The sequence below is a fragment of the Amblyomma maculatum genome, chromosome 1 (genome assembly GCF_055883805.1).
Source record: "Amblyomma maculatum isolate TAMU_Amacu chromosome 1, ASM5588380v1, whole genome shotgun sequence".
Taxonomy (NCBI): Eukaryota; Metazoa; Arthropoda; class Arachnida; order Ixodida; family Ixodidae; genus Amblyomma; species Amblyomma maculatum.
In genome coordinates this window covers 57,393,649-57,412,832 of record NC_139344.1, presented here as the reverse complement: position 1 = coordinate 57,412,832, position 19,184 = coordinate 57,393,649, and positions in this window count along the sequence as shown.

The window sequence follows — 19,184 nt, the reverse complement described above, 5'->3', positions numbered from 1 at the left end:
ACATGTTTTTAAGAGCGGTGTAATGTTGCATAGAACCCCAGTCTGGGGCCGAATTTAGCAACAATAAAACCAAAGAAACAGTTCAAAACCCATAAATTAGCCCCGCTACAAATTAGTCGACATTTTCATTGTTTAAAACCGACCAATATGAGCGAGGCTAATTTATTGGTTCGTGACTGATCCTGTGTTTTGGTTGCTGCATAATTCTGTCCCTGTTATCGGTGTCTCAGAGGAAGAATGACCGAATCAATGATCATAACGCGGAAAGCTACAAAACTGGCAACCTGTACGACCATTTATCTGTCACAAATGCAAAGCTGTGTATGATGGCACTATTATTCTCGCACGTGGCAAAACCAAAGTTGAGGCCTTTTTAATAGCGAAAAGCGATGAAATATGTATTAGCTCAACTTCTTTAACGCTCCAAGAGCTAGACTTTTTAGAAGGACATGTGTGATCTGCTGTTTCACTTGCTGTTACACTTATTTGTTGTTGATTTTCATGACTGACGCGGTTTTTGCTTAGGAAATCGATTTTATTCACGTAGGTTTTTTAAAGCCTTTTGGCTGTTTTATCGGTTTTAGTTTGGGATTCCATAGTTTACTTTGTTTTCTTAGGTGTGACTTGGCTTTGCCATATAGAAATGCGTTGTTACGTTGTTACGTGTGCTTGTCTATATATGTGTTTGTATGTGTGTCTGTGTGTGTTAGTGCGTGTGTCTGCGTGTATGTTGGTTGTTTGCGCGCGCGCGCGCAGTCTTGCATGTGTGCGTATCTGTCTTTGCATTTGCTGGTATAACCTTATCTTCATCATTCGACCTTCTTAGTGCAGAAAGCAACCTTTGGCCTCAATGATAATCTGAGATTTAAGCTTTTATTGCCCTGCTTGGCAGTAGGTCTTTGCTGGTAGTGTGAACCCGTGTTTATCTTGGATCGCTCTGATATCTGATTCACTTTGCTATATATGTAGGTACAGTCTTTCTAATAAAACCAGTTTGAAGTTTGCCCTCTGTCCTGTCGTCACGCCTCTTTCCTTTTGCTCATAAGATGAGGGCGCGCTAAAGGGATTGGCAGAAAATGTTTGCCTATGTAGTATTCGTTATTTCGTACCTTCTTCATTTGACCTCACGTATCAACCGCACGCTAGTCGTACCTTGTCCGTTCTCTAATCATACTTGATATACGTGACCCTCCAGAGGATGATGCACTCTACCAAGACAACAATCATCCTCAGGGCGGGATCATAGCGCTCTCTAGGCAAGTTCTTGAAGCAAGCAGGCAGAACAGCCTTCTCGCAGCATCAATGTTAGGACTCCTGCAAGAAGTGAATGACTAATGTAGACGATTAATTTGACATTACCTAATCTTTTATAATCTTTCTCATCGAGCGGTGGAAGTATGATGGCTCTACGCACGCTGGTACACCTATGGACGCGAGCGTGTTTTGCCATGCCGGATCAAAATAAGCAGGGCCAAGGAACCATCGGTACCAGAAATTGAATTCAAACCGCAAAATTGTGAGCTGTGTTCCGGTGACGCGACTGAGATCGGGCACTCTATCGGTGATATTGCATCAGCCGAGTACGTTTGCATTATGCTGTGTGAGACAAGGACTTTATACCGGTGAATAAATATGGCGAGTGCGTCAAGTGGCGTAAATAGCTTGATGTCGTATCAGCGCAATGGCGAGGTTTAGAACAGGGGGCAATATCTGTTAGAGGAATAGGGCAATAGCGGGGTGCTAGTGCGCATGCCCAGAACGAAAGCCGTTCCTTCATCCATTCATCGCAGCATTCCGTGTGTGCGCACTGGCACCCCGCAATCGGGGTCCCCTGGTTTTAAAACCCGCTAATACACCTTATACAGCTCGTTCGGTCGAAAAGCCGTCGGCGTAGTTGTAGAAGTAGACGGCACTGTGTGTCAGAAATAACTGGGGGCTGCGCGAAAAAATCGTATCATAGTAATTTGTGACTCCAGTGTTGACGATTGGTTGGTGTGTGATAGGCGATGAAGTCAAGAAAGCATTCTAATTAATTGAATAATTGGTGAATTAAGGAAAGGAAAAAGGAAAAAAAAATAGAAAAAGGGTTCCAATATGTCAAAATGCTCAGAATGAAAAGGTAATGCTGGATGATGCTAAATAAAATATTTAGAGTGGGCAATTGGTGAATTAATTACAATAAGTGAAAAAAAAAGATGAGTTCATTGGTGTCAAACTGCCCAAAATGGAAATTCAATGTTTATGACGCTAAATACAGGTGTATAAAAATGAAAAAAAAAATTGAAAATCAAAAATGTGAAAAACGTTGTCCACGCGTTTGAAACGCAATCGTGTCATAACCCTAACGGCGGAGCTTAAGTGTCCGCCTAATTTTTTTATTACAAGGGATTAACTAAATGTTGTCAAAAGCAAGCTCGCCCCATAGTTTAGAAACTGAGGTGTCTATTAGATATGCATTCTGTCGCACGTCCGGCCATCTTTGAGGAGAACACAAATAAGGAATTCATCTCCAGCCGCATACAATCGAAGGCGTGACACGTTGCAGACGCGCTTCATTTTCAATGCGAAAAAATAACTAGCCCCATTAGACGAAATCCCGTCGGCAACCGTTGCAGTTGAGGCCGGCCAGTGGTTCCGAAAAATGGGCGCTTCACGTCGTCTCCGTTCACAGCACTGTCGTGACGCTGGGGCTATGGCGACCCGGCCTTCACTTGGTAGCGTGCAGAGACTCCGGGTTGAAGAAGGACTGAATCTTCGAAGTTGGTAAAATATGTACAAGCAGGTTTACTGGCACTTTGAGAAAACGTATTTACAAGAATATTTACATGAAGAAGAAGGGTACATCAGCAAAATGACAAGCGTTAAGAGTTCATAGCGAGAAGCGACTGGATGAGCCGTTTACCCAGGGCCCAGAGCGACATTTCGTGCTCTGCAGCGTCCTTAAAACCCCCTATGTCCAGCCCCTCTCTGAAGATGCTGACCAACCAAATCCAGGGCACGCCCCTCAGGTATCGGCATCCAATCGAACACATCACTGCACTGATGGTCTGAAGCACTGACTGGTCCGGCATTGTTTCGTTGGGCGTGATCACTTGTTGGCGGGAAAAGCTTGGGAACGGCGAGGAGAGGAGGTACATTTCTATTCTTCAGCCAAGAATCGATAGGCAGCTGGTTCCGGCAAGAGGATTTACTTCTCAGAAACCCAAGTACACGTGCGCGCCGCATAGGGCTCCCAACATTGTCCCTTTTCGACAATTGCAAATCTTTCCTGCATTCCCGGGAAATCACTTAATGGCCGTATGAGTCATGCTCCTTTCTTGTCCTGCACGTCAGCGGACATGTCACTCTGTCGTCTCCTTTGGATAGGAGGCATTCATCACTGGAGGATAGCACTTCTCGACTGGAAGGGTGAACAAAAGAAAGAAAGCACTTCCTGCTATTTCCCTCAGGGGGACGTTTCTTTGTGTTTTTCCAGACGTTCTCTTGACAGGGTCAATTTGGCATTTGCAGGTTGTCCACAAAGCAAAACATGCTTACAAAACAGGATTCCTGGAAACAGGCTCACTTAGAGCCATTGGACCATCACCACATATTCACAAAACTTATCCATGCCCACAGGCGAACAATAGAGCGCGCAAATGCGGATGCTTGGTCGTAACAGCCTCCTCCCCCGCCAGAAGAGTCTCGGAGGGCAGCAGTCCCAGCTGCTGCATGAAGAGACGACTTAATGGCCTGCACGTGAACGCTTGAAGCTCGCTGTGGCTTGTCGCGTTGTCTTGATTGTTGTAGGCCAAATTGCTCGAGCTGTCTGAAACTCAACCACATGTCGAAGCAAGCACTCGGCTCCCGTCTGAAGAGACCAGGTTAAAGGAAAACTGCCATTGTTGTTCGAGAAAAGCCCACTCTCAAGACGTTCAGGACCCACGTATTCCTAGAAAACCAAACGTGCTGCTTTACATAGCCACACATATACAAGCGCACGAAAAAAAAAAAAAAACCTGATTATCAATTTGGATACATGGTGAGGAACATCTCGGACCGCTTAGAAAGAGCGGCTAAGCGCGTCCGCATTCCCATTTAACTTCCCCTTTTTGTATCTGATTTCAAAATTGTACTGCTGTAAATTCAAGCTCCACCTAAGAAGGCGACTGTTCTTCGATGTCGCAGTTTGCAGCCAAGCCAGGGGACAATGGTCCGTCTCTACGGTGAATTTGGCCCCTCCAAGATAGCACTGCAATTTTTGAATGGCCCATACAATGCAAGCGCATTCTTTCTCTGACGCGCAATAAGCCCTCTCTCTAGAACTCAGTTTTCTGCTCAAGTAGAGCACGGGGTGCTCATTACCGTCGTCATCTCTCTGGCAGAGAACAGCACCTAACCCTCGATCACTGGCATCACACTGGACCGTGAATTCTCGGTCATAGTCTGGAGCTCGCAATACCGGACGGCTAATCAGCACAGCCTTCAGGTTTACGAAGGAGGCTTCCTTTTGTTCGTCCCAGACTACATTTGTCGGTTCTGTCTTGCGGAGAGCGTCGGTCAGAGGGCTAGCCAAAGCTGAATAGTTAGGGATGTAGTGATTGTAGTACCCAGTCAGACCTAGGAATGCTCGAATTTCCGTCTTCGTGCTCGGCCGCGGGTAGTCTGCTACCGCAGAAATCTTAATCTCGCTGGGTTTCCTGAAACCTTGACCTACATTGTGACCCAAGTAGTCCACGGTCGCCCTTGCCAGGCAACATTTCTCGGCCTTTACGGTTAGTCCAGCTTGACGCAAAAGGCTCAGTACAGCTCTTAGATGTACCATATGGTCCGCCCATGAGTCGGAAAAAACCGCAATGTCGTCTAAATAAGGCACCGCGAATGTTTCACACCCCTTTAAAACCCTATCCATGAGTCGGGAAAAACAAAATGGAGCATTTTTGAGCCCGAAACTCATCATTGTTGGCTGGTAGCTGCCCGTCGGAGTGACGAAAGCCGCGTATCTGCTGGCGCGTTCAGTGAGCGGTACTTGCCAGTATCCTCGAGTAAGGTCCAGCGTAGTCACATATGCCGCTCTACTGACCTGTTCTACTCTCTCCTCAATATTCGGAATAGGATACACTTGATCCCTGGTGAGAGAATTTAGCTTTCGGTAGTCTACCACAGGCCTAGGGTCTTTACCTGGAGCTTCTACTAAGATCATAGGCGAAGCATAATCGCTTTCCGAGGGTTTTATTACTCCCAATTCCAGCATGCGAGTTACTTCCCTATCCAGAATTTCTCTTTGCCTTGGAGAAAATCGGTAGCACCTTGATCGCACTGGCACGTCTGAAGTCAGCTCAATATCGTGCTCAGTCAAATCAGTTCTGCCTGGCCTGTCCACGAAGCAGGCCTCAAACTCTGTTATTATCTCGCCCAGATCGGACAGCTGGGATTTCTTTAGTTCTCCTCTCTGCTCCGTCTTTTTGAGAAGCTCCTGAGCGTTGCTTCCCTTTCCGCTGAGGCAAATCAAGTTGTCCCCCATCTCCTCGGGAAGGTTTAACGTTAGATTTACCACGGCTTCCCTCTGCACATAAGGCTTCATAAGATTGCAATGATAAATGCGCACTTCTTTACGCCTACCGGGAATTTTCACTGCGTAGTTAGTGTTAGAAAGCTTTGCAACGACTTCAGCCGGTCCTTCCCACTGTACTTCGAGCTTATTCTGCCTTGAACTTCTCAGCAACATCACCTGGTCCCCGATACAAAACGTCCTTTGACGGGCTGACTTATCATAGTACACCTTGGAACGAGCCTGGGCTGACTTCATGCTGGCCTCAACGAGTTCCTTAGTGTTATGTAAGCGATTCAAGAGGTTCAGAATGAATTCTACTACTGTTGGGTCTTCTCCGCGCCCCTCCCAGGCTTCGCGCACCATTCGCAAAGGTGAGCGCAGTGACCTTCCGTACACCAACTCGGCTGGGCTAAATCCAGTGGATTCGTGCGGCACTGACCGCAAAGCGAAAAGCGCTGCAGGCAGGCAGGTATCCCATTCGCGCTTGTTTTCATAGCACAGTCCCCTCAGGACTCGTTTGAGAACAGAGTGCCATCTTTCTACGCTGTTGCTCTGCGGATGATGGATCGAGCTATGCACTACCTTAATGCCGCATCGCTCGAGAAATGAGGTGGTGAGGACACTCGTGAAAACGCTACCCTGATCACTTTGGACCTCGGAAGGGAATCCAACTCGTGCAAACACTGACAGCAGCGAATCCACTACACTCTCGGACGTCACCTCGCGCAGCGGAACAGCCTCTGGAAACTTTGTGGCTGGGCATAACATAGTGAGGATATAACGGTACCCTGACTCTGTCACAGGAAGTGGCCCAACTACATCTATTACTAACCGGTGAAACGGCTCGGTAATGATTGGTACTAACACCATCGGAGCTTTCCACTTATCTTGCGCCTTTCCAACCCGCTGGCACGTGTCGCATGACCGTACAAAATTTTCCGTGTCCTTAAAACATCCAGGCCAATAGTATTCTTGCAACAGCCTCTGCTTTGTTTTCTTTATTCCAAGGTGACATGACCACGAGCTGCCATGGGAAAGTCGCAGTAAGTCTCCGCGGTACTTTTGGGGAACGACTAATTGGTCCCGCTCTACTCCGCGCTTATCCTTGAATAAGCGATACAGCACTCCCTTTCTCATCTCGAAAGAAATATTGTTTGCTGTCTTAGTGGCGCGGTGGCGCTCCCTTATCTCCTGTATCTTGGGATCATTGGCTTGCTCTATAGCTAAGTCCTCTCGGGTTCCACTTAAAAGTCTCGTGAGATTACTAGACACTGGCGGCAAGAGGTTACTCTCAAGAACGTCCTCATTCCGCGTCTCATCAAGCTCACTTTCAAGTTGACATATCTGAGATGCCTCGCTCTCAAAGTTTTCTGACCTGCTATCTTCCGCATTTACCACTGTTTTAACTGCCGTTTCCTCCGCTGTGGATTTTTCTGGAATGAGCAGTGTAGCTAGTTCTCGCGCCTTTGAACGTGTTAAGGCTTGCACAACTCTGTCTCCGAAAAGGATGCCCCTCTTTCGCAGCAGCATGTCCGATTTGTTGGAGAACAAATACGGATAGCACTTAGGAAGCTTTCCTGAAACGGCAGCCTCGGTTGTTAATTCGCCGAAAGGGCCCTCGATGACCACGTTCGCGATCGGCAAGCACACACTCTGTTCCTCCACTACCTGGCGGATCCACGCACACTGTCCTGTATAGTCGGAAGGCGACACATACGCCGGATGGACAACATCCATCGTTGCGGCCGAATCGCGCAGTACCTTGCAAGGCTTCCCGTTGACTACTAGGTCATGCAGGTAGGGTTCTAAAAGCTGCATATTTTCATCGCAGTCACTGACATACGAGAAAGCAATCTTTTCTTTCCGGCAGTTGACGGCAATGTGACCCTGCTCATTACACCTAAAGCATGTGAGCGGCTTCCTAGCCTCAAGCTTATTCTTTGTGTTCTGTGCGTTGGTCACTTCCCCACTTTTCTCACTGCCGTCCTTTCTAGGGAATTTGCCTGAAGAAACCTTCATTTCTTCGTTTCCAACTCTAGCAAAGTGCCTTTCCTGACGGTTATTCACCCTCAACTTGGGATCGCGGGGCCTATCCACTGCTGGGTTGCTGAATTGTCGGCGCGAAGCATACTCCTCAATGAGTTCGGCAGCTTCAGTTGCCGACTTAATTTCGCCTCGGTCCTGTAACCAATTTCTTTCTTTTTCTGGGAGGCAGTTATAAAACTGCTCCAAAAGAATTCGCTCGACTACAGCGTCCCTATCACTGTAGGAATCAGTGCTCTTTAGCCACTCGCCCAAATTTACTCTTAAATTGTACAGGAATTCAGGGTAACTCTCGTCCCTGGACTTAGTAGCGTTCCGAAAACGTTGTCTGAACGCCTCGGCGCTAAGCCTATACTTTCTCAGAAGGCAAGCTTTGACCTTCTCGTAGTTGTCCGCGTCCTCCTTGCTTAGCCGCGCGACAACCTCCGCTGCCTCGCAGGGCAGAACCGTCAATAATCTCTGAGACCAAGTGTCTCGCTGGAAGGACAGTTTTTCGCAGGTTCGCTCAAAGTTAGCCAGATACAGACCGATATCCCCTGATATCACATATGGCTGCATGTACTTTGACATCTTGAAATCTGCCTCCTTGTTGAGACGAGGTACCGCTAGCTGGGGACAATCGCCCGACCTCTTGCTCAACTCTAGTTCTAATTTCCGGAGCTCAATGTCTAGCTTCTTTGCCTCTCTTTCCCTCTCACGTTCGCGCTCCTTTTCCTCTTTTTCCCGCTCCTTTTCCTCTTTTTCCCGCTCTTTCTGCTGTCTGAGCTGCTCCTTTTTTTGACCGATGAGGTTCCATGCTTCACTGAGCTCCTCATCATCGGTTCCCAAATCTGTGATTGCCTTTATAATCAAAGGTTTTCGTGCCAAACCACTTGTATCAATTCCCAATTCCTCACACAATAGCAACAGTTCCGGTTTCTGCAGCTTTTGTAGGTCCATGATCGCTCCGAGTGTCGGCTACTTCCAAAACAACAGTGCAAACTACCAAACCTAAAGGCGTTTCAACACTTTTTACCAGTTCTAAAATCTAACCCTGTTCTAGAACCTGGTCCACATCAGAAGAAAAGCCAAGCACTCACCCACACATGCGATCGATGTTCCGAGCTGCTCTCTTGTTGGCCGATTGTTGCGCCTGCTTGTTGCTTGAGATGCCACCTCCGATCACCAGATGTTGTGGCTTGTAGCTTCAGATCCACCTCCAATCACCAGATGTTGTGGCTTGTAGATTCAGATCCCAACGCTGGTCACCAGTTGTCGTGACGCTGGGGCTATGGCGACCCGGCCTTCACTTGGTAGCGTGCAGAGACTCCGGGTTGAAGAAGGACTGAATCTTCGAAGTTGGTAAAATATGTACAAGCAGGTTTACTGGCACTTTGAGAAAACGTATTTACAAGAATATTTACATGAAGAAGAAGGGTACATCAGCAAAATGACAAGCGTTAAGAGTTCATAGCGAGAAGCGACTGGATGAGCCGTTTACCCAGGGCCCAGAGCGACATTTCGTGCTCTGCAGCGTCCTTAAAACCCCCTATGTCCAGCCCCTCTCTGAAGATGCTGACCAACCAAATCCAGGGCACGCCCCTCAGGTATCGGCATCCAATCGAACACATCACTGCACTGATGGTCTGAAGCACTGACTGGTCCGGCATTGTTTCGTTGGGCGTGATCACTTGTTGGCGGGAAAAGCTTGGGAACGGCGAGGAGAGGAGGTACATTTCTATTCTTCAGCCAAGAATCGATAGGCAGCTGGTTCCGGCAAGAGGATTTACTTCTCAGAAACCCAAGTACACGTGCGCGCCGCATAGGGCTCCCAACATTGTCCCTTTTCGACAATTGCAAATCTTTCCTGCATTCCCGGGAAATCACTTAATGGCCGTATGAGTCATGCTCCTTTCTTGTCCTGCACGTCAGCGGACATGTCACTCTGTCGTCTCCTTTGGATAGGAGGCATTCATCACTGGAGGATAGCACTTCTCGACTGGAAGGGTGAACAAAAGAAAGAAAGCACTTCCTGCTATTTCCCTCAGGGGGACGTTTCTTTGTGTTTTTCCAGACGTTCTCTTGACAGGGTCAATTTGGCATTTGCAGGTTGTCCACAAAGCAAAACATGCTTACAAAACAGGATTCCTGGAAACAGGCTCACTTAGAGCCATTGGACCATCACCACATATTCACAAAACTTATCCATGCCCACAGGCGAACAATAGAGCGCGCAAATGCGGATGCTTGGTCGTAACAGCACACACAGCCGCAGGGAAGCTAGGTAGCATGAGGCATGCGGCCAAGCGAAGCGCATGCGTTCAGCCAAGGAATAGCGCACTAAAGGAAGATCAGATGGAGTCGCGTTTGGAAAGAGCGACCCTTCAATGCCGAGCATTATGTATGAATGAGAGGCCGCCAGCTCCGAGAAAATGACGCTATCAAAGCGGGTGTAGCGGCGCATCATTCGGCAAGATGGAAGGCAAAGCGTCCGCAACTACAACGGATGTACCAGCTGCACATGGCCGCCGTCGCAAGAACGCAGATCTCGCAAACGAAAGAATCAAGCCAGCTGTGAGAAGAGAGCTGCGCTCGAAAAAAAATAATTATTTTGCATTCCCTCACGTAAGCATTCTTGAGGGCTCCAATATAATTCTTTTTTTTTTTTTGTATTGAGTAAAACAGGTTGAGTAAAACGAAATCTCATGTACGATGAAGGCTCGGAAGAGTTGGCCCTCGTACGCCGGTAGCATGACATGGATAATTCTGAGTTCAGTTACGTGTCTTTCTTTTCCACGTCTTTTTTTTTTTTTTTTATCGCTGTCAGACCGGTTTAATCACAAACCAACTATGATGAAAGTCATCACGAGTCTGTTTGGCGGTGGTGAGCCTTCGATTGTATAGAACGTCCATTCTTTCAGATGAGAGGGAACGCCAGCAGCTGCTGAAGAGAGGGGACGAGTTTTAATGCGCTGCGCCCTTCGCGCCCACTCGAGGGACGTTGCTCGCCCCGTAGGCAACTGTTCATCTCCCGCGGTGTTATCGGACAGTGCTTTCGGACTGACCGAAGTCGATCTGTGTGCAGGTGAGTAATCCATTTCACCAGAACAGCTCTCGGAAGAGTGCTGGGAACATGTGCTGGGACACCAGGAGAAGTGCAGCCACATTGGGTGCAAGATATCCGCCCACGACGGTAACATGGAAGAAAGAGACGCCAGGAAAAGTCATTGGGAGCAAACATGGCCAAAGGGGGTTCCAAAATTCGCTTGGCTGGGAGCAGGCTACATCTCCAGATTCGCAGGGCGGACGTTTCCCGCCTTCCGGCAGATTACAATAAAGTAGTCGTGCGGCCAAGGAGCTTTGAGCTACAAGGTTACAGCAGTTCATGCTGGAAAGCCCGAAGCTTAAATGGGACAATCCATGACAAAATGGCTCAGTTAAGTAGGGACAATGACCCGCATACTCTGAAATTTAAAAAGCAATGGTGGGCCAAATTTGTGAAAGCCTGAATGGACAATTCCGCACTAAAAAGATATGGCAACTACTTAAGCATCTCCTACAGTCAGTATCACTAAATCGGCTCAAAAAGATCAATTGATTCGCCTGATAAACCAGCATCCGTCTACAGAGGACGAACTCATCTATGAAGTTCAACAGCGATATGTTAACACTACAGACAATGGGCCACTTCCAGTCTGGGTTGGACATAGGAACATAGGATAGGAACATCAAGGACAAATAAGTGCAGCACACGTCTCGCCAACTCTGTACAGGCACAACGGGTGCAGTGGACGGAGTAACCAATATAGTTCTCCGAAACCTGGACCTTACATCGATCCTCGCCCCAGCAGAATTCTTCGATCAGCACTGGCAATCAGGCACCCTTCCACAAAGCTGGAGACATGCCCAATTACTTTATTCACTGAACATGGCACAAAGCTACCGCTAAATAATTTGAGACCCATCTCCCTGACCTCTTCTCTGGGCAAGCTAAATGAAGTACATTATCCTTACTATAGCTTCAGAACTATGCTGAGGACAAGGCACTCATCCTGGGCACAATTATTGGTTTCAGGGGAAACTTATCCACTGAGACTGTCGTGATCTGTCCTAAAGGGGTAAATATTATCGACAGAGACCCAACCAACGATACCAAAGTCGATCTGGGCCTTGATTTAAGCAAGGGTTTTGACCAAATCTCCATGAGAATCATCCTTAAAAATCTAAGTATAGGCCAACGTTTTGCAGCCTGAAGAGGCTTCGTGTTTCCTCCTCTTGTTGTGACACGTGGGGATGTGACGTGTGGAATATGAAAGGTGCGTTATTGGGCCGACAATGGCTTCCTCAGTTTCGATGCTTTCTTGCCAGCCTTGTACGATACAGGTTGTTTTTCTTACGGCTAAGCCGGTCACAGTAAACCGAGCTGTCTACATTTTCGCTGCTGCAGCCCCATCCAGCGCATCAGGGACATATCAAGACGTTACGTTATCTGCGGTTGGCCAATGATTTTTTTTTCTAAATCTCTAGGAAAGTGATCAACTTGGTGATCGCGCTTTTATAATTACCTTGTAATTTTATATTCTAATGCTTACGGGCGCAAATCTGAGAGTGCGGATAAGTGTTTCTTCTACCGATTCTTCATTAAATGCTGCTCTTTCTAAACACCAGAATGGATGATATCTTCCTCTAGAGAGGAAGATGTCATCCATTCATCCATTGTCGTGCATTCCCCGTCGAAATTTACAAAACGCGTGCTGTTCGCATTACTGCGGGAAAAGCACATTGTTGTAGAGAATGTGTTACACAAATAAGGGTTTTCGAGGGCTAGCTGTTTATCCAACCTGTATATTGTGTCGTAGCAACAACCTTCGCTGTACTGAAAGTGATCTGTCACTCCCAGGCAAATCTTGCCTCCACTCAGTTTCTTAAAAAATAAATAAATAAAGGCTCGTACGAATGCGATATAGGAAAATGATCGAAATGTCTCGCTCTGGTAACAATTGGGAAACTTTCTCAGAGTACTCATTGGCCTTTCACAAAGTGCCCATGTGCGACAGCTCCCATATAATCACCCCGTCGATCACACAAAACTCGATCGCGAACGCGTCGTAGCTTCACGAAAACGACACAGGCGTTCGGCCGGTTTCTCATCGTGTCGCTGGCCAGAGTGAACAGCGTTGACAGCGCGTGTTCAAATCGCTGGGGTCATCATCGGCCAGAAAAGGAACATACGTCACTTGGGCCACTAAAGCTCATATGCATTCGTGCGTACGTGGATTATCGTGCGGACGTCGCTTTCCTCCTACTGCATTAGAGGCTAGCCATTGATATCGCGATCCTTTAGTGATGCGCTCGCCAACTGTTCGATAAGTGGCTCTGCATTGGCCGCCGCTCTTCAACAGGGACGTCCCGACTTACTGATCTCGGACGGTGAGGTGACGTCAAGGTTCATTTACACTTACATCTGTGATTGCCCCATACTTAATTTTCTAAAAAAAAAACACTGACACTTGAGACGCATATTTTATGGTTTAAAAGGTACATCGCCTTCTCCTTCCACACCTCATTAACATTTGCAAACTGGAGTGTTTCTAGACAAAACCAGAAGCTTTGATGTTGGCGGCACCAAAAAAGGCTGGGCGCCTGCACTGACGCTTAAATTGCCGAATGTTTGCAATTTCCTTCCAATGGACTTTTGTAAACGCAGGTGTACATCTTCCTCGCGAGTTATAGCTTTTTCAATGCACTTGAATGACTATTTTTGCGTCTGGAGACGTTTTGTCTAGCAGCACTGCTACCCGCATCCCCGAAAAAAAGCGCGAACGTTTGTTTCGAAGCCTACTTGATCTCTTACATTTGCGACTGCCGAAGGAATGAAAGACTGCTTGGCTACCAGTAGATTTCGAAACCAGGCCGAAGCAAACGAATCAGCGCTGCTGGGCACTGCGTTAGGCTTCTGCGCCATCTCATTTTTTTTTTTTTATTGCCGGTATTTTACAAGCAAACCCAAAACCCAAAAAGGCTTTACAGAAAAAAGAGGGACGTAAAGCGGCAATATATATTAGCCGGCCTAATTTAGCTTCGGGGTGCTGAAATTGTTTTAGCGCCAACAAAAGATCTACTCCGAAAAGCCAGTCAGGAACATGGTCATCAACTTTTTGCGCCTCAAGAAACCAGTGCATGCTTTCTCGAAAACACATAAGCGCAGGCGTTGCATCGGGGTGACACTAATAACTGGCCATGCGAGCTCGCCAAATAGCATGGAGGCCAGTTCGTATAATTAAATCAAATAGTACCTGTCCTCATTGTGAATGTATGGGCATCGGATCTTATAACCTCATAGGGGAAATTTCTTTTTTTTTTCAATGCAAAACATTAAAACAATCAACTCCCTCCTTGCAATGTAAAAAAGAAAAAAAAAAGCATGGCCTATCGTTTCTGATACCTACGAATAAGACATTCGGATCTCCATGGCAGAAATAGCCACACCATTTACCTCGAAAAACTTTTTAACGGATAATGTTTCAGTGCAATTTCAAAAAAAGAATGTTTTTGCTGCTAGCGCAACCTGTATTTTCAGAATGTCACCGTTAGGGTCTCCGCGGTAGAAGACCCTATAAACGGTTCTGGGAGAACAACGCCATACAAATAACTGAACAACTTTCTTCTCTTTTTAGTAGGTATGCATTCTTTAAAAAAACGTGGAAATAGGCTGCTCAAAACGAAACACTCGACGCCACTTCTCTGAATTACCCTGCAATACCCCATGATAAGGTAGCAGTTCTAACAACTAAATTTAATAACGCATAATCGAGCTGGACTTCGCAAACAGCGCCCATCGATAGTTACTGAAGTTGGGTTTGCTGTCTTGGCGTCGCAAGTTTCATGATCGACCCGCAGCCACAATGTAAATGTATATGTATATTGGCAGGAAGGAACCACATTTACAAATTAAAAGAAATAAAATGCTGAACAGACTTACTAAAAACATCATTTCTTCCAAGCACAACAAAGTAATGGAATAATTTGCCCCAGGAAGTCGTTTAAACAAAATTTAATGAAAAGTTTGCCGCACTGCTGTAATACGTGTACTTGTGCTTGCTTCGGCCAAACTATGCTACATTATAGTTTCTGTGTATTTTTCCTGTCACTATGTAGTACAGTGCAGTCCACTTATAACGATACCAGATATAGCGATATATGGCTTTTAACGATCAAATTCTTAACATTTATCATTTTTCCCATTGCCCCCCATGTAAAAATAAACCAGATATAACGATCGATTGTTGGCGATACATCGGATACAACGATAGCTTTATTTCGTAACTCTTCCTCACAATTTCGGCCAGCTAGGGCTTATGAATGTGCGCTGACTTCGCTGAGCGCGTGTATAATCTGCGTGTTTATTGAATTCCCGCACCTCAACGTTGTACCTAGACGCGCCATCTGTGGCAGAAGGATAGTTCACCGCGGAGCGAACATATTTGTTACGGGTATAAATACTGAACGTAAGTCTTGCAACGTAAGAGTGAGCAGTTTTTCGGCCATGTAATCAAGGCCATATAAACACACATCGGGGCAAAAGTACTTTAATGCAGATCCATCGGCGTTTATTCCAAAAAAAAAAAAAGAAAAACGGCCACTTCAGTGTGCACTGACGTTCACCTATCATACAACAACAGCGAGTAGCTAGGGCACTCTAATAGACTAGTAGTGATTTGTGCACTACAAGCGCCATTTCACGTTTTCCCCTGAGCTGAGCGCAGAACAGCTATGAGTTCTTGAGTTTGGTGAAATACGATGGGAATGGCGCCCTTGACTAGGTGAGGCCCGTTTTTCTTCCACAAGTAATACGTTTCCTTTATAGCTGCTATATTATTTTATAAAGAAATTCATCCTTGAAATGCCACGCACACACCCTGTGTTTCTCAGTTAATTCTCGGCCAGTCTGGGGAAAGTTCCGCTTCCACAGGACTCATTCTCAAGTGAATATGCAAACGACAAAATAAAAACAACACTGGCGGAGCTTTATCTTAAAAAAGATACAGGTTGGCGTACGCGCAATGATGACAACGATTCCACTTGTGCGTTTTCCGGCACGCAGACGACGTGCAAAACTATCACTCCGTCTGCTCTCCACCCGTTGTACGCGACGCTCGCACGGTCGCCTGGATCGAGCTCGGAGGCATTTTGTTTCGCTACACTGTCGAGAGACGGCCCACCAATTTGTCTTTTTCGGCAGGGAGGTTAGGGAGCGGAGGAAAGCGTGACCAAAGTTGCGTCGGCGAGGAAAGGGGAGCGGAGGCAGAGAGTACAGTCCGAAGCTGAGTGCCGGGCTCGTCGTTGGTGCAGCAAAATCGGCCTACGCCGAATGCATTGCAGCGCGCCACCGTCGGCTCTCCTGTCTTATCTTACTCCGTGGCTGCAACGCAATTTGGTTATACTAGTCTGCCGCCGTCGAAATGAGTGCGGTCTTGAAGGGCAACTGTCGTCGCGTGACGCTTGTGGCTGCAGTCAAACAAGCGCGTAGAAAACGCTTTGCTGCTTGCTTATCTCAGCAACTCGAAATGGCATGCTACCACTCGCGGGCCTTTCAGGTTTTGCCTCAAAGCTTTCCCTAGAAAAACGGTAGGAAATGCAGAGTAGTTGTGAGTTCACGGTCTGTGCAATGTTTGATGACAAATAAATATGCCGGTTAGATTTGTTCAGCTTCTTAAGGCCAAACTTCCTTCTGGAGCTTTGAGGCCAAATATGAAAGGTGCGCGAACAGTTGCACACCATGTCGGATTCCGAGATAACCAAACTGCAAACTGTTTACTGTGCGCGTGTGTTTGACCTCGACCATGAGCTAAAGGCGGTGACCCGGGCCATGGCAACATGTGCTCACACAGGAGGCGAGAACGTAATCATGTCAATTCGCGCACCAGCTGTCGTCAGTCGCTGCAAACATAGCGAGGCAATTGAATCGGCACCATTGACCTCCTTTCTTCTGCTCTTTGCGGCTCTGGTAGCAGTCCAGGGCCGGCTTGCACGATAAAGTCCGAGCTAAGTCCAGACTTAAATGGTGTCTTTAGAAAGACCAAGCTTATTTAAGACGGCTCGTGTTCCGAACGTCGAACGCTTCGGGTTCATGTTCACCAGAGTGGCTCCCCAGAACGGCCTCAGCAACCACTTGGAGCATTTTTCCTCGTAACACAATCTTAAGCCGCAAAAAGCAATGGCACGGATTTTACACAACGCAAAATTTACGGAATGTGTACATCTTACAGCAGGGACAGTGCCAGCGCATCCCTGTATTTCCCTAATTTCTCTACTTAGACACCTGGCGTCCTTGTGTCTTAACCAAGACAGCACTAGAGTCGTAACCATACAAGCGACTTATTCAAGTCAGGACTGAAGCCCAGTCTTGACTCCAGTCTTAAGCGGCCATGCTAGTGGCCTATTCTTTAGACTCCAGTTAAGTCTGGACTTAGCTAAGACAGTCTTAAGATTGTTTTGTGCAAGCGGGCCCAGGCCACGCTGTCGACCATCTCGATTAAGTGTGCTGATGGCTGTACTATCTATATCTACACGCACAGTACTCACCATGGATGTACACGATAACGAGTCATGCATACTGCCATTTTCAACTCCACTGACATACTGCACTTCCTTCTTAGAGTGGGGAATTTTATATAACCCTTCTTTGAAGGGTTATATAAAATTTGCTATACGCCACTGTGGTGACTACAGCGCATTATTTGTCCCTGTGCACTGTGTACCCCGGGAATTGGTATACTGTCACCAGCGTTTTGTAATATTGCCTTAATACCCCTTGCATGGATTTTACATTATGTCATTGACGTTGTCTTTACTGTATGCTGATGATATAACAGTGTGGCGCACTCACGATGACCTGCTTACTCAAGCGGTGCCATACACTCAGCCTTACACATTACCACCAATATGCTCCACCTGTCGGCCTACAGCTTTCCTAAGAAAAACTACGTTCACGTCAGTCTCCAACCGCTGGGGACGCGGTAAACTCGCCGCAACATCAATCTTTCTCCAAGTGTCTGGAACCCGACTCAGTCAAGAAAGTCTAACATTGAAAATTCCGCGTTTGTACATTCACCAGACGGAGAACGGAGACTGTCTCGCTTTCACGTGCTAAAGAGCAAGCTATGCAGACCTTAGGCCTAATCAGCCGTATTGCTGCCAAAACCGGTGGCGCTAGTTCACGTATCGCACGGTATTTGGCGAAAGCAGTTCTTCAACTGCGCCTCGTTTACCAACTGCAGTTCCAGCACTAATTAACCGGGGCTCAGTGAGATCGCCCGGAAGCCGTCAATTAAGATGCTTATAGACTATATAACTTGCCTGCCCCGCGTCACACCATTTGATCGTGGTACTTCAAGAGAATGCTAAGTTTAACACACTGGAATAGTTGTCGGAACAGCAGCGTGATACTCGTAGTCTTAAGACCAACCTGTGCACTCATCACATGCACTCCGGGCTTATTCTTCATCGCATATCAAACTGCCGCCGCCACCTCCAGTTCCCACGCCATAGAATTTTGTCCAGCTGAGTGCACAACAAACCAAGTGATCTTCGTCGACCAACTTCATCTCATGCGGCGCCATCCCTTCGCGAAGAGTCATTGAACAAGACACTCACCGACACCGTGGTTCGTACATTACATATGTAGATGCCAACATCCAGGGCAGCGAAATGTCAACGGCAGTTTACTGTCCCTGCAAGCCTGTGTTTGATATAAGACGTCCAGGTTTCAATTTGCTGACCTTCTTCTTCCTTCTATGCATAGCTGGGTGCTATTCAAGACACGCTTTGTTCTGTAGCCGCCGGCACCTTGCTTCTAACATCTCACATTATCATACGCACTGACGCCCTTCAAGCAACACGCCTACTCCGAAATGTAAGTCGAAGCCCAAACATCTGCTAGAATATACATCGTCTGGCGGCTCTCATCCCACAACTCATTCAAATTGAGTGGGTCCCACGTGACCTGCTAAGTTCATTGAGCTCTACAGATCCTACAACCCACCTGAAGAACCTACTCACACCAGTGCCTCGATTCCCTAGCACGGATGATGCTAGGGAATCTTAAAACATCTTAAAAACGAAAGGAACACCTCCGGCGCCGCGTCCCTGCTGTAGTCCCTCCGTGTGCGGTAACCCTCCGTGTGCGGTAACCCTCCCCCGCGGCCTTACCCATGCAAAGGCAGAGCTTTTTGATCATACCATTTGGGAAACTCCGCTTTGAGAAGTGACTTGCTTCAGCGTGCATACTTCGGATGCTTCTGAAGTGTGGTGCCAACTAGAAGCGTACAATAAAAGCTGTCTGCTATTGCCGTTATTGCCTTCTGAAAATTGCTTCTTTTATTTTTTCTTTTCCCTTTTATTAACCTTTACGATTCTGACGTCTAAGCGTTTCTACTAATGCAGCATCTAAGTCGATTTTATTTGTTAGGTATAGTTGTGATTTTATCAATAATCTGAAAATTTAAATTTAGACGCCGTTTATAGTAATGATCGCAGGCGCCACCACTATCCATAATCGTCCGAATTTCGACTAATCAAAACCACTGTTTTTTGATACTGGGCCCGATGGGAAGTTTCGCACCTTGTA